This window comes from Ovis aries, chromosome 20, assembly GCF_016772045.2.
Source record: "Ovis aries strain OAR_USU_Benz2616 breed Rambouillet chromosome 20, ARS-UI_Ramb_v3.0, whole genome shotgun sequence".
Taxonomy (NCBI): domain Eukaryota; kingdom Metazoa; phylum Chordata; class Mammalia; order Artiodactyla; family Bovidae; genus Ovis; species Ovis aries.
In genome coordinates this window covers 43,891,421-43,903,513 of record NC_056073.1, presented here as the reverse complement: position 1 = coordinate 43,903,513, position 12,093 = coordinate 43,891,421, and the positions used below count along the sequence as shown (strand labels likewise).

General features: G+C 42.7%; 1 protein-coding gene across 21 annotated transcripts in view; it reads right to left on the bottom strand.

Moving 5' to 3' along the window:
• The window catches only part of ADTRP (androgen dependent TFPI regulating protein), a 126,587-nt gene that overhangs the window by 36,053 nt on the left and 78,441 nt on the right, over window positions 1-12,093 (bottom strand). Inside the window, exon 7 of one of the 21 annotated variants that reach the window (XR_009597671.1) lies at window positions 4,233-9,014. The exons of the other annotated variants lie outside the window; for them this stretch is intronic. The gene's annotated coding sequence lies outside the window, so the exon portion shown is untranslated. Of the gene's footprint in view, window positions 1-4,232; window positions 9,015-12,093 lie in introns of those variants that run through there. 21 annotated transcript variants of the gene reach the window in all.

Below are 12,093 nucleotides of genomic sequence, written 5' to 3'. Positions count from 1 at the left end.
TATGTAAAAGTGCTTTGTAAACTTTGGCAAATTGTATAAGCATAACTCTCATTTTAATTATTTCTCTGGTTTCACTTTCCTTCAGGTGCATATGTTTGACCTTTGTCTCTCTTCAAGCTATTATAATTCTTGGTGTCAATCTTCATGCTACCATTCCAATGAACAAAGTTACCTTTATTCTTAAAAAATAGAAGTAATGTGTAAGTCTGTGTGAAGATGAGATTATTAGCCAAAAAAAAAAAAAAAAATTGAGTCAGAACATTTAGGAAGTCATAAAGAGGGACTGTTTCCTGGGAATTTGTAGGGCTTAAACTTAGGTTTAAGGATATGCTTTCAGTCACACTCAAAGATCAAACAGCAATCTCTGGCTGCCTGGAACCATTTAGAACACAAGTGTCTGCTACTGTGTGGGTCTCCAGAGAAGATGCTTCCTTGACCATTTTTCTGAATGGATTTGACTCTAGTGAGCATATGTTCCAGTTGATTCAAAATCACATCTTCGCTTGCAATGAACCACAAATCTGTACATATCCTCACAGATTTCCTGTATCCCTGTCACTGAAAGGTACAGACTAAGGAATAACTGCAATGGAAAATATCATCTTTGAAAAGAAATGATTGAAAAGCATGGTTAAAAAAAAACCCAAAAACGCTGCATTTATCAGCGCCACCTCAGTGGGTAGGAGTTTGGGCAGCTAATCAGAGTCCTTGCAGCTATGCTCTTAGATTAACATGTTGGGATTTTGAGGCTATAAAAGTTTGAGAGAACTTGATGACTGATCTATTTTTTTTTGACTGTCTAAACCCAGGACCATTGGGTTAGTTTACATATGGCCACTGGGGCTCCGGGAACTTTTTATGCAGAAAGTCCCCTGCATTTAAAGGGAAAAGACTATAACCCTGACTTTCTCCACTCATGACATTAGCATCTAGTTACCAGCAAGGGGAAATGAGGTTTTTGCCTCTGACTCATGGCCAGAGATCTCCGGTGAACTACTAGTCCTACTAGGGGCTGGAGGCTGCTAGAGACAATGAGTTCTCTTTAGAGCACAGAGAATATGGAAGGAAGAAGAGGAGTTGGGCTGTTGCATGGTGCTTTGCTGAATAGCTTCCCCCGTAAAACAACCAGAGGACTTCATTTAAGTTCCTGAATAGGGAAAAAGCCACCAACACTGCTTTAAAAAGCAGTAAAAGTGAGTAAACATAGCAGCCTTGAGTAGCAGTTTACCTGTAACCCTTGGAACAGAAATGCTGATTGTACCAGAAAGCCAGCAGCCAAGTGATACCCAGTGGGAGGGGGTGGGTAGGGGTGGGGACAGAGTGTGCTGGTGGTAAAGCAGCAGCTGCAGGATAAGCAGAGCAAAAACAGGAAGCCTGCCCTCTGACCTCCGTGTCAGCAGACTCAGACTGAGCTGGATGACAGGCTTAGAGGATCAGTGTGGCGACTGCCCTAGGCCTGGCCATGTTTGTCCCCGAGGAATCTGTTACCCTGAGGCCGCTTATGTCGATTTGCCTTTAGTGGTGCAGCCCAGCATGGGGCGGGGGGGCGCAGGGGGGAGGAGGCAAAGTGTGGACAGGGAGTGTGGTAGTGCTTTTCTGGTTTTTAATTTTTCAACAAACATTTTGACTGCCTTGGGTCCTACTTGTGGCATGTGGCTCTCTCCGATTGTGGCATGCAAGCTCCGTGGGGCCTGGGCTCTGTGTAGTTTGCAGCACACAGGCTCTCTAGGTGAGGCGTCCAGGCTTAGTAGTTGCAGCAAACGAGTCTACTTGCCCCAAGGGCATGTGGGATCTTCGTTGCCCGGACCAGGGATCAAACCCATGTCCCCTGCCCTGGAAGGTGGATTCCCAACCATTGGACCACCAGGGAAGTCCTCATCAATTGAGTTTTTCATTTATGTTTTTGTATTTTTCATTTCTAGATGTCCTACTTGGTTCTTCTTCAAATCTGCTAGGTTATTTTTTCAAGTTTCTACTTACTGTAGATTTTTTATTTTTTTTAAACATAAGTATTTTATAACTTGCCTCTGGTTATTCCAGGATGGGAAGCCTTTCGGGGTCTGTTTATATAGTTTCGTACTTTTCTTTTGCTGCTGTGTCTTTCCCATGGTAACTTCTTGTGACTTGATTGTCATCGCCTTCTCAGTGTTCCTTGTCCATTAGACATAGTTTTTGGTGATTCCTGTGGGTTGAGTAAAGGAGCCCTTCTCCAGACAGTCTTGTCTTTGCCCTTCCAGACATTTATGGGCGCTACTACTAAATTCTGGAAAATAGTGAGGACAGAGGAGCCTGGCATGCTGCAGTTCATGGGGTCACAAAGTTGGACATGACTTACCAACTGAACAGCAACACTTCTCTGTAACCAGTTCAAACTCAAATAATAACTTGAAGTTTTCTGAACTACTTCTAGGATTTGAATTCACACTATAAATTCTCAAGGGGCTGGTCTCTGGGTAGAATTATTGGAGTTCAGATTATGTGTGTGTGTGTGTCTGTTTTCCTTCTTTGCTCTATTAAGACATCTCTGTCTTTGGATTCTTGGTTTTGGTGGTTTTTTGTTTTTTTGGAAGTTGGGAGTAAGAAGTAGGTAGTCTTACTTCTGGTTTACCTTTATCCTGTGGTGGGTTCTCCCTTTGGGATTCTAGGTTAACAGAGGTGGTATCTAACACTGGTCTTTCAACCTGGGTGGACCCTGAGCTTTGACTTGTCTCTTTTACTTTGTCAAGTCTTCACAAGAGTAACACAAGTCCCCCCTATATGTCTTCAGGGCAAAAGGCTTTGGTTGTTTTTCTCGCCTTTCTGGGTTCTTAGATTCTCTTAGAACTTGATCTGGTAATTCCTCATTATCTTATCATTCCTTTGATTCTTTTAAGGAGACTGGAAATTTTTACAAACTTTTAGGAAAATTATTTTATGAATTTTTATCGGGGGGTAATGCAAATGGCCCATCCCTTTATTTTTAGAAAAGGAGGGAAATTAAACTTGGAATGTTTTTAATAGTCTCTTTTTCACCGTTTTCTGAGTATAGAAGCATTCCCCTAAACTGGTAAATTTCACTATGTTTACACAGTGAATTTTTAAAATTCTGCATGAAAAGAAAGAAAAAACAAAACACAAAGAAGGCCAGTAGACACTCAACAAATGGAGAGAAGTATTTGAAACTCATACAAAGAGTTAGACTCAAAGGAAAAGACTGATTTCTTAGAATACTTGGAATTCTACATTGTTATTGGTTGATATGTAATAAATTACTTCAAGCTTAGAACAAACATTTATTATCTCTCAGTTCCTAAGGATCTAGAATCTGAGAGCAGCTTGGCTGGGTGGTCTGGATCAGTGTTTCTCATGATGAGATTGTAGTCAAGCTGTCGGTAGGGATCACAGCCTCATCTAAAAGCTCAGCTGGGCCTAGAGGACCCACCTCTAATGTCATTCATGTGACTCTTGTCAGGAAACCCCGGTTCCTCACTGGCTGCCTGCTGGAGGCCTGGGTTCCACAACAATGGCCTTCTCCATCAGCAGGTGGCTGAGAGGGCAGCTGGTTTCTGCCAGAGTAAGGAGCTTGAAAGAATGGACCACCAAGAGGGAATGACAACATCTTTTACAAGCTGATCGTGAAATGACATGCCATCACTCCTGCCATATTGTATTGTGTCCCTGAGACCAACCCTGGTAAGACACGAGAGAAGATTACACGAGGATGTGAATATCAGGAGTTGGGGGTCATCTGGGGTCACGCTTGAAGCTGCCTGCTGTAAGTGCCTACAGTTCAGTAAGGCAAAAAACTCTCAAAACAGAGAAATGGAGAAAAGATACAAAAGTCTGTTCATAGAAACACATATATACTACACAAACTAAAATACATCTTAAACATAAAAAGACTCTCAACCTCACTCAAAATAAGGATAATGTAAATTAAAACTATATTGAGATACTGTTTCTACCCATAAGATTGTATAACCCACTGTATTGTTGAGAATTTGGGGAAACAGGGTTTTATGTCTTGTCAGTGAGTGTAGACATTGGTAAAATGTCTTTGAAGAGTAATTTGGCAATAACTCAGTAGTTAAAAAAAAATTCAACACTTCCACTTCTAGGAATTTTTCCTAAATATATTCTGGCACATATGCAAAATGATGTCTGTATGAAGATCTTTACTGCAGCATCAACTTATAATAGCAAAAGACTGGAAACCATCTGAATTTCCATCAATAGGGAACCGATTACATAAATTATGGTAGTACACATATAGGAGAATTTTATTAATCTCTTAAAAAAGAATGAGGCAGCCCTCTTTACACATAGTTAAGATTTTCTCCAAAATGTGTGGAAGATGTGAAAGCAAGGTGCAGAACACAACGTCACTACTTGTGAAAAAATACTTCTATGTAAAAAAATACGTATATGCTTGTACATGAATATAGTATCTCTAGCAGCACATGAAAGAGATTGGGATTGTAGCTTGCTTTCTTAGAGGGAAACTGGGTAGTTAGGGAACTAAGAGTATGAAAGAGACCTATTTTTTATGTATTCTCATTGTACTTTTTGAACTTTATAATATGTGCATGATTTAATCACTCAAAAGTAAGTAAAATATTAAAAAATATATATTGGAATAACCTGAAATCATGGTGCCCTGAGCTAGGCTGGTGTCAACAGAAACAAAGAGAATTAGAATTGGCACGACATGGTGAGTAACTGGAAAGGCAAGTGGAAGAAGGAAGGGTCCAGGATGGTGCTCAGCTTTCTGCTACAGGACCCAAGTGAGCAGAAAAAGAGCAGCGAAGAGTATCTCTCGTAGAGGAAAATATGTATATTTGATAAGACGATTATGTTTTATGGAAAAATCACAATTTAAAAAACTAAAGGCTATTATTTTCTGTTAGTTCAGTTTAGTCGCTCAGTCGTGTCCGACTCTTTGCGACCCCATGGACTGCAGCGTGCCAGGCCTCCCTGTCCATCACCAACTCCTGCAGCTTAGTCAGACTCATGCCCATCAAGTCGGTGATGCCATCCATTCATCTCATCCTCTGTTGTCCCCTTCTCCTCCTGCCTTCAATCTTTCCCAGCATCAGGGTCTTTTCTAAAGAGGCAGTTATTCAACAAAGGACAGGAGCTTCAGTTTCAGCATCAGTCCTTCCAATGAACACCCAGGACTGATCTCCTTTAAGATGGACTGGTTCAATCTCCTTGCAGTCCAAGGGACTCTCAAGAGTCTCCTCCAACATCACAACTCAAAAGCATCAATTCTTCGGTGCTCAGCTTTCTTCACAGTCCAACTCTCACGTCCATACATGACCCTGGAAAAACCATAGCCTTGACTAGACAGACCTTTGTTGACAAAGTAATGTCTCTGCTTTTCAATATGCTTTCTAGGTTGGTCATAACTTTTCTTCCAAGGAGTAAGCATCTTTTAATTTCATGGCTTCAGTCACCATCTGCAGTGATTTTGGAGCCCCCCAAAATAAAGTCTTTCACTGTTTCCATTGTTTCCCCATCTATTTGCCATGAAGTGATGGGACCAGATGCCATGATCTTAGTTTTCTGAATATTGAGTTTTAAGCCAACTTTCTCACTTTCCTCTTTCACTTTCATCAACAGGCTCTTTAGTTCTTCTTCACTTTCTGCCATAAGGGTGGTGTCATTTACATATCTGAGGTTATTGATATTTCTCCCAGCAATCTTGATTCCAGTTTGTGCTTCATCCAGCTGGCATTTCACATGATGTACTCTGCATAGAAGTTAAATAAGCAGGGTGACAATATACAGCCTTGATGTACTCCTTTCCCTATTTGGAACCAGTCTGCTGTTCCATGTCCAGTTCTAACTAAATCTGCATACAGATTTCTCAGGAGGCAGGTTACATGGTCTCATAATTCCATCTCTTGAAGAATTTTCCACAGTTTGTTATGATCCACACAGTCAAAGGCTTTAGCGTAGTCAATAAAGCAGAAATAGATGATTTTCTGGAACTCTCTGGCTTTTTTGATGGTTCAATGGATGTTGGCAATTTGACCTCTGGTTTCTCTGCCTTTTCTAAATCCAGCTTGAACATCAGGGAGTTCACAGTTCACATAATGTTGAAGCCTGACTTGGAGAATTTTGAGCATTATTTTGCTAGCGTGTGAGATGGGTGCAATTGTGCAGTAGTTTGAACGTTCTTTGGCATTGCCTTTCTTTGGGATTGGAATGAAAACTGACCTTTTCCAGTCCTGTGGCTACTGCTGAGTTTTCCAAATTTGCTGGCATATTGAGTGCAGCACTTTCACAGCATCCTCTTTCAGGATTTGAAATAGCTCTACTGGAATTCCATCACCTCCACTAGCTTTGTTCTTAGTGATGCTTCCTAAGGCCCACTTGACTTCACATTCCAGGATGTCTGGCTCTAGGTGAGTGATCACATCATCATGGTTATCTGGGTCATGAAGATCTTTTTTGTATAGCTCTTCTGTGTATTCTTGCCACCTCTTCTTAATATCTTCTGCTTCTGTTTGGTCCATACAGTCTCTGTCTTTTATTGTGCCCATCTTTGCATGAAATGTTCCCTTGGTGTCTCTAATTTTCTTGAAGAGATCTCTAGTCTTTCCCAGTCTATTTTTTTCCTCTATTTCTTTGCACCGATTACTGAGGAAGGCTTTCTTATCTCTCCTTGCTATTCTTTGGAACTCTGCATTCAGATGGGTATATCTTTCCTTTTCTCCTTTGCCTTTCACTTCTCTTTTCTCAGTTATTTGTAAGACCTCCTCAGACAACCATTTTGCCTTTCTTTTTCTTGGGGATGGTCTTGATCACTGCCTCCTGTACAATGTCACAAACCTCCATCCATAGTTCTTCAGGCACTCTGTCTATCAGATCTAATCCCTTGAATCTGCTTGTCACTTCCACTGTATAATTGTAAGGGATTTGATTTAGGTCATACCTGAATGGTCTAGTGGTTTTCCCTACTTTCTTCAATTTAAGTCTGAATTTGGCAATAAGGAATTCATGATCTGAGCCACAGTCAGCCCCCAGTCTTGTTTTTGCTGACTGTATGAGCTTCTCCATCTTTGGCTGGAAAGAATATAATCAATCTGATTTCGGTGTTGATCATCTGGTGATGTCTGTGTGTAGAGTCTTCTCTTGTGTTGTTGGAAGACGGTGTTTGCTATGACCAGTGCGTTCTTTGGGCAAAACTCTGTTAGCCTTTGCCCTTCTTCATTCTGCACTCCAAGGCCAAATTTGCCTGTTACTCCAGGTATCTCTTGACCTCACTTTTGCATTCCAGTCCCCTATAAGGAAAAGGACATCTTTTTTGGGTGTTAGTTCTAGAAGGTCTTGTAGGTCTTCATAGAACTGTTCAACTTCAGCTTCTGCACCATTACTGGTCGGGGCATAACTTGGATTACTATGATGTTGAATGGTTTGACTTGGAAATGAACAGAGATCATTCTGTTGTCTTTGAGATTGCACCCAAGGACTGCATTTATGGCTACCCATGTCTTCTAAGGGTTTCTTGCCCACAGTAGTAGATATAATGGTAATCTGAGTAAAATTCACCCATTCCAGCCATATTGGTTCATTGATTGCTAAGATGTTGATCTTCACTCTTTCCATCTCCTGTTTGACCGCTTCCAATTTACCTTGATTCATGGACCTAACATTCCATGTTCCTATGCAATATTGCTCTTTACAGCATCTGACTTTACTTCCTTCACCAGTCACATCCACAACTGGGTGTTGTTTTTGCTTTGGCTCCATCTCTTCATTCTTTTTGAAATTATTTCTCCACTGATATCCAGAAGCATATTGGGTACCTACCGACCTGGGGAGTTCATCTTTCAGTGTCCCATCTTTTTGCCTTTTCACGCTGTTCATGGGGTTCTTAAGGCAAGAATACTGAAGTGGTTTGCCATTCCCTTCTCCAGTGGACCGCATTTTGTAAGAACTCTTTATCATGACCGTTGGTCTTGGGTGGCCCTACATGGAATGGCTCATAGTTTCATTGAGTTAGACAAGGCTGTGGTCCACATGATCAGTTTGCTTAGTTTTCTATGATTGTGGTTTTCATTCTCTCTGCCCTCTGATGGATAAGGATAAGAGGCTTATGGAAACTTCCTGTTGAGAGAGACTGACTGAGGGGTAAACTGGGTCTTGTTCTGATGGGTGGGGCCATGCTCAGTTCAGTTCAGTCACTCAGTCGTGTCTGACTCTTTGCGACCCCATGAATTGCAGCACGCCAGGCCTCCCTGTCCATCACCAAATCCCAGAGTTCACTCAGACTCACGTCCATTGAGTCAGTGATGCCATCCAGCCATCTCATCCTTGGTCGTCCCCTTCTCCTCCTGCCCCCAATCCCTCCCAGCATCAGAGTCTTTTCCAATGAGTCAACTCTTTGCATGAGGTGGCCAAAGTACTGAAGTTTCAGCTTTCGCATCATTCCTTCCAAAGAACACCCAGGGCTGACCTCCTTCAGAATGGACTGGTTGGATCTCCTTGCAGTCCAAGGGACTCTCAAGAGTCTTCTCCAACACCACAGTTCAAAAGCATCAATTCTTCGGCACTCAGCCTTCTTCACAGTCCAACTCTCACATCCATACATGACTACAGGAAAAACCATAGCCTTGACTAGATGGACCTTAGTCGGCAAAGTAATGTCTCTGCTTTTGAATATGCTATCTAGGTTGGTCATAGCTTTTCTTCCAAGGAGTAAGCGTCTTTTAATTTCATGGCTGCAATCACCATCTGCAGTGATTTTGGAGCCCCCCAAAATAAGTCTGACACTGTTTCCGCTGTATCCCCATCTATTTCCCATGAAGTGATGGGACCAGATTCCATGTTCTTCGTTTTCTGAATGTTGAGCTTTAAGCCAACTTTTTCAGTCTCTACTTTCACTTTCATCAAGAGGCTTTTTAGTTCCTCTTCACTTTCTGCCATAAGGGTGGTGTCATCTGCATATCTGAGATTATTGATATTTCTCCTGGCAATCTTGATTCCAGCTTGTGTTTCTTCCAGTCCAGCGTTTCTCATGATGTACTCTGCATATAAGTTAAATATATAAGTTAAATATGCTATGCTCAGTAAATCTTTAATCGGATTTTCTGTTGATGGGCGGGGCTGTGCTCCCTCCCTGTTGTTTGACCTGGGCCAAACTTAACTTTGTTGTTGTTTTTCAGTGGCTCAATCCAATCTGATACTTTGTGACCCCATGGACTGCAGCAAGCCAGACTTCCTGGTCCTTCACCATCTCAGGTGCTCACACAGATATCTATTGAGTTGGTGATGCTATCCATCCGTCTTATCCCCTGTTGCCCTCTTCTCCTTTAGGCCTAAGGAGTTCATGGACCAGCATATCATGTAGTGCCTGACTTGCTATAGACGCTCAATAGATATGTTAGACAAATGTCTGAAAATTAATTTTTTAAAATGTGTTTATCTTTTCATAAGGATTAAATATCTGCCCAGATATTTGCAGAGTGAGAGCATTAAATAGATTGAAAATAAAATACCTCATCATCTCTTTATCGAATGGGGAAGGGACACAGGTGGAGAAACAATGATGTTCATGCAGCAAGTTGCTAATGAGAATAACTCATAGGACTTTCACAACAGAAGGGAATTTAATCTAAGAAAACGAAAGAGTGAGTTTAACCACCAGAGGGCTCTCATCATTCCATTTAATTGTAAGCCCAGAACTATTCATGAGATAGACAAAACTGCGTCTGCAGACCAGAGGAGGATGTATGGTTTCCCACTCCGTTAGCTGGACATGACCATTGCAAGGACATCCTGCCGAGTCGTCTTACTACAAGATGAGAGAATTGAAACTAGCCAGTGTGCTTTAAACACTCTGTCTCTGAACGTCCAGGAGGGCCTCTTTGTCTTTTGTTAGTTGAAAAATGAATTTATCTCTAATGCCCTATGATAATGCAAGGACACTTGGGAGGTATTCCCATGTGTTGCATGGAAGGAAGAGGAGAGTTACAATGGAGCTTAAAGTGGTGACGTTCGCTAAAATTTCAGCGCTCTGTCAAGACTTAGAGGAGTCTAAAACTAGAATTGCTGGGTTGGCATTTACAAGTTTTCATTGCCTTCTCTCACTTTTATATTGTTGGGTCATTTGTAATGGTCTCTTATTTGTATTTTTCAGTCAGGGAATTATTGGGACCCTTTTGTTGATTTTGTGAAGCTGTGCAAGTGATAGATTAGTGTCCCTCCCATTAAAATTTTCTGACCCCTGGTGCCCCCATTATTAACCCCTCATTGGATTAATAGAGCCTTTGAGTTAAGAGAGCAGAGAAGGAAATGGAAGTTTATTGGGGGCCACACACTGGGCTGTGTTCTAGTTTCGTTATTAAAGTCTGTCCCTAAAGTAACTCTAACACAAAGTAAGTATTGCTCTCTCAATTTATATAGGAGGAAAGCCAGATCTGAAAGGTTGAACGCATTACCCAAGATGGTAAATGTTGCGGACTCACTGAATTGCTTACCTGTGAAGTTCATCGTCTTTCAGACCAGCCTCAATAATATGAGCTTGCATGCGCGTGTGTGCACGCTTAGTCGCTTCAGTTTGTGTCCAACTCTGCAGTCCTATGGACTGTAGCTCACCAGGCTACCCCGTCTAGAAGGTTCTCCAGGCAAGAATACTGGAGTGGGTTGCCATGCCCTTAACTCGTGCGTTCTTTATCCCGTGGCTACCCAAGGAGTCTTCTCCCCAGACCATTTAGGAGCCTTTGAAAGTGCAGCTCGTTGGTGGAGCAGTGTGTTCAGTAGCCCCTCCAATGAGCCTCTGCAATGCCTGCTGAAAGTGTGGTGTGATGGCAGCTGCAGCAGCACCACCAGGCCCCTCTGCACATGCAGTAGGAAAGGGAGGGATACTGTCCCCCAGCCCTCCATCATCCCCTGTGCAGGGGCCCGTGATGACCCTTGCAGAGCTTCTGCAATAACTGCCATGGTCTGGCCATGGCTATTCTTCTCATCTCGGGCTTCCCTTGTGGCTCAGCTGGTAAAGAATCTGCCTGCAATGCAGGAGACCTGGTTTTGATCCTTGGGTTGGGAAGATCCCTTGGATAAGGGAAAGGCTACCCACTCCAGTGTTCTGGCCTGGAGAATTCCATAGACTGTATAGTCCATGGGGTCGCAAAGAGTCAGACACGACTGAGCAACTTTCACTTTCCCTTCATTCTTCTCATCTCAGATACTAATGGCCTCTGACTGTGGAATGGTCTGCAAGTAAAGCACAAGTCGGGTTGATGAGGCTCCAGAGTAATTGTAACATATTGATCATTTGTGTTGAACTTTTTTAAGAATGAGCTTTGCCCCCAGAAGGAAGGCAGGAGAACATATGCTTATGGATTTGTCCTGACCCCTTTATTCCTTTACTCCTGACTCCTTTACTCAATGGACATGAGTTTGAGTAAACTCCGGGAGTTGGCTGACAGGGAGGCCTGGCGTGCTGCAGTCCATGGGATTGCAAAGAGTCGGACATGAACTGAACTGAACTGTGTAAGAATGGGCTTAGCCCCCAGAAAGAAGGCAGGTGAACATATGCCTATGGATTTGTCTGACCCCTTTACTCCCTCTGACCCAGTGCACCTGGTAAGCAATGTCACATGGACAGAGGTAGTGTGAGGCTGGTTGTAAAATCTGTAGCCATGGAGGGCAGTAGCCGTTAGCACCTCAGTTGGGAAGTCACACCCAAAGCTATGGCCTCATGAGCATCATTAGCACATGTGAGAATGTGCCAAGGATGAATCTCTGTGGTCCACAACCAGCCCCTTGCAGCCCAGCCCCTAAAGCAGAGAACTTTGATACACTGAGGCCTGGTACAGTTGTGTGTGGAACAGTCTCAGAATTCGATTTTCAAAGCAACATTCATGCATTAGATTTTTTTCTGAAATCTGTTCCACTGAATGAACTCATCCAAGGAAGGACAGACTGTTGTTTCCTTGATTGGATGATGTGGGATCTGGGGAGACTCTTGAATGAAGAGAGGAGAGAGAATTTGTCAAACGGAAGCTGAGGGCTTATTATAGGCCTATGAGTCACAGGGGCTGCAGGCGTCATCAGAGAGGGTTGAATGAATAAGGGGCAGGCATGGAGCGAGGCTTGGGAAGG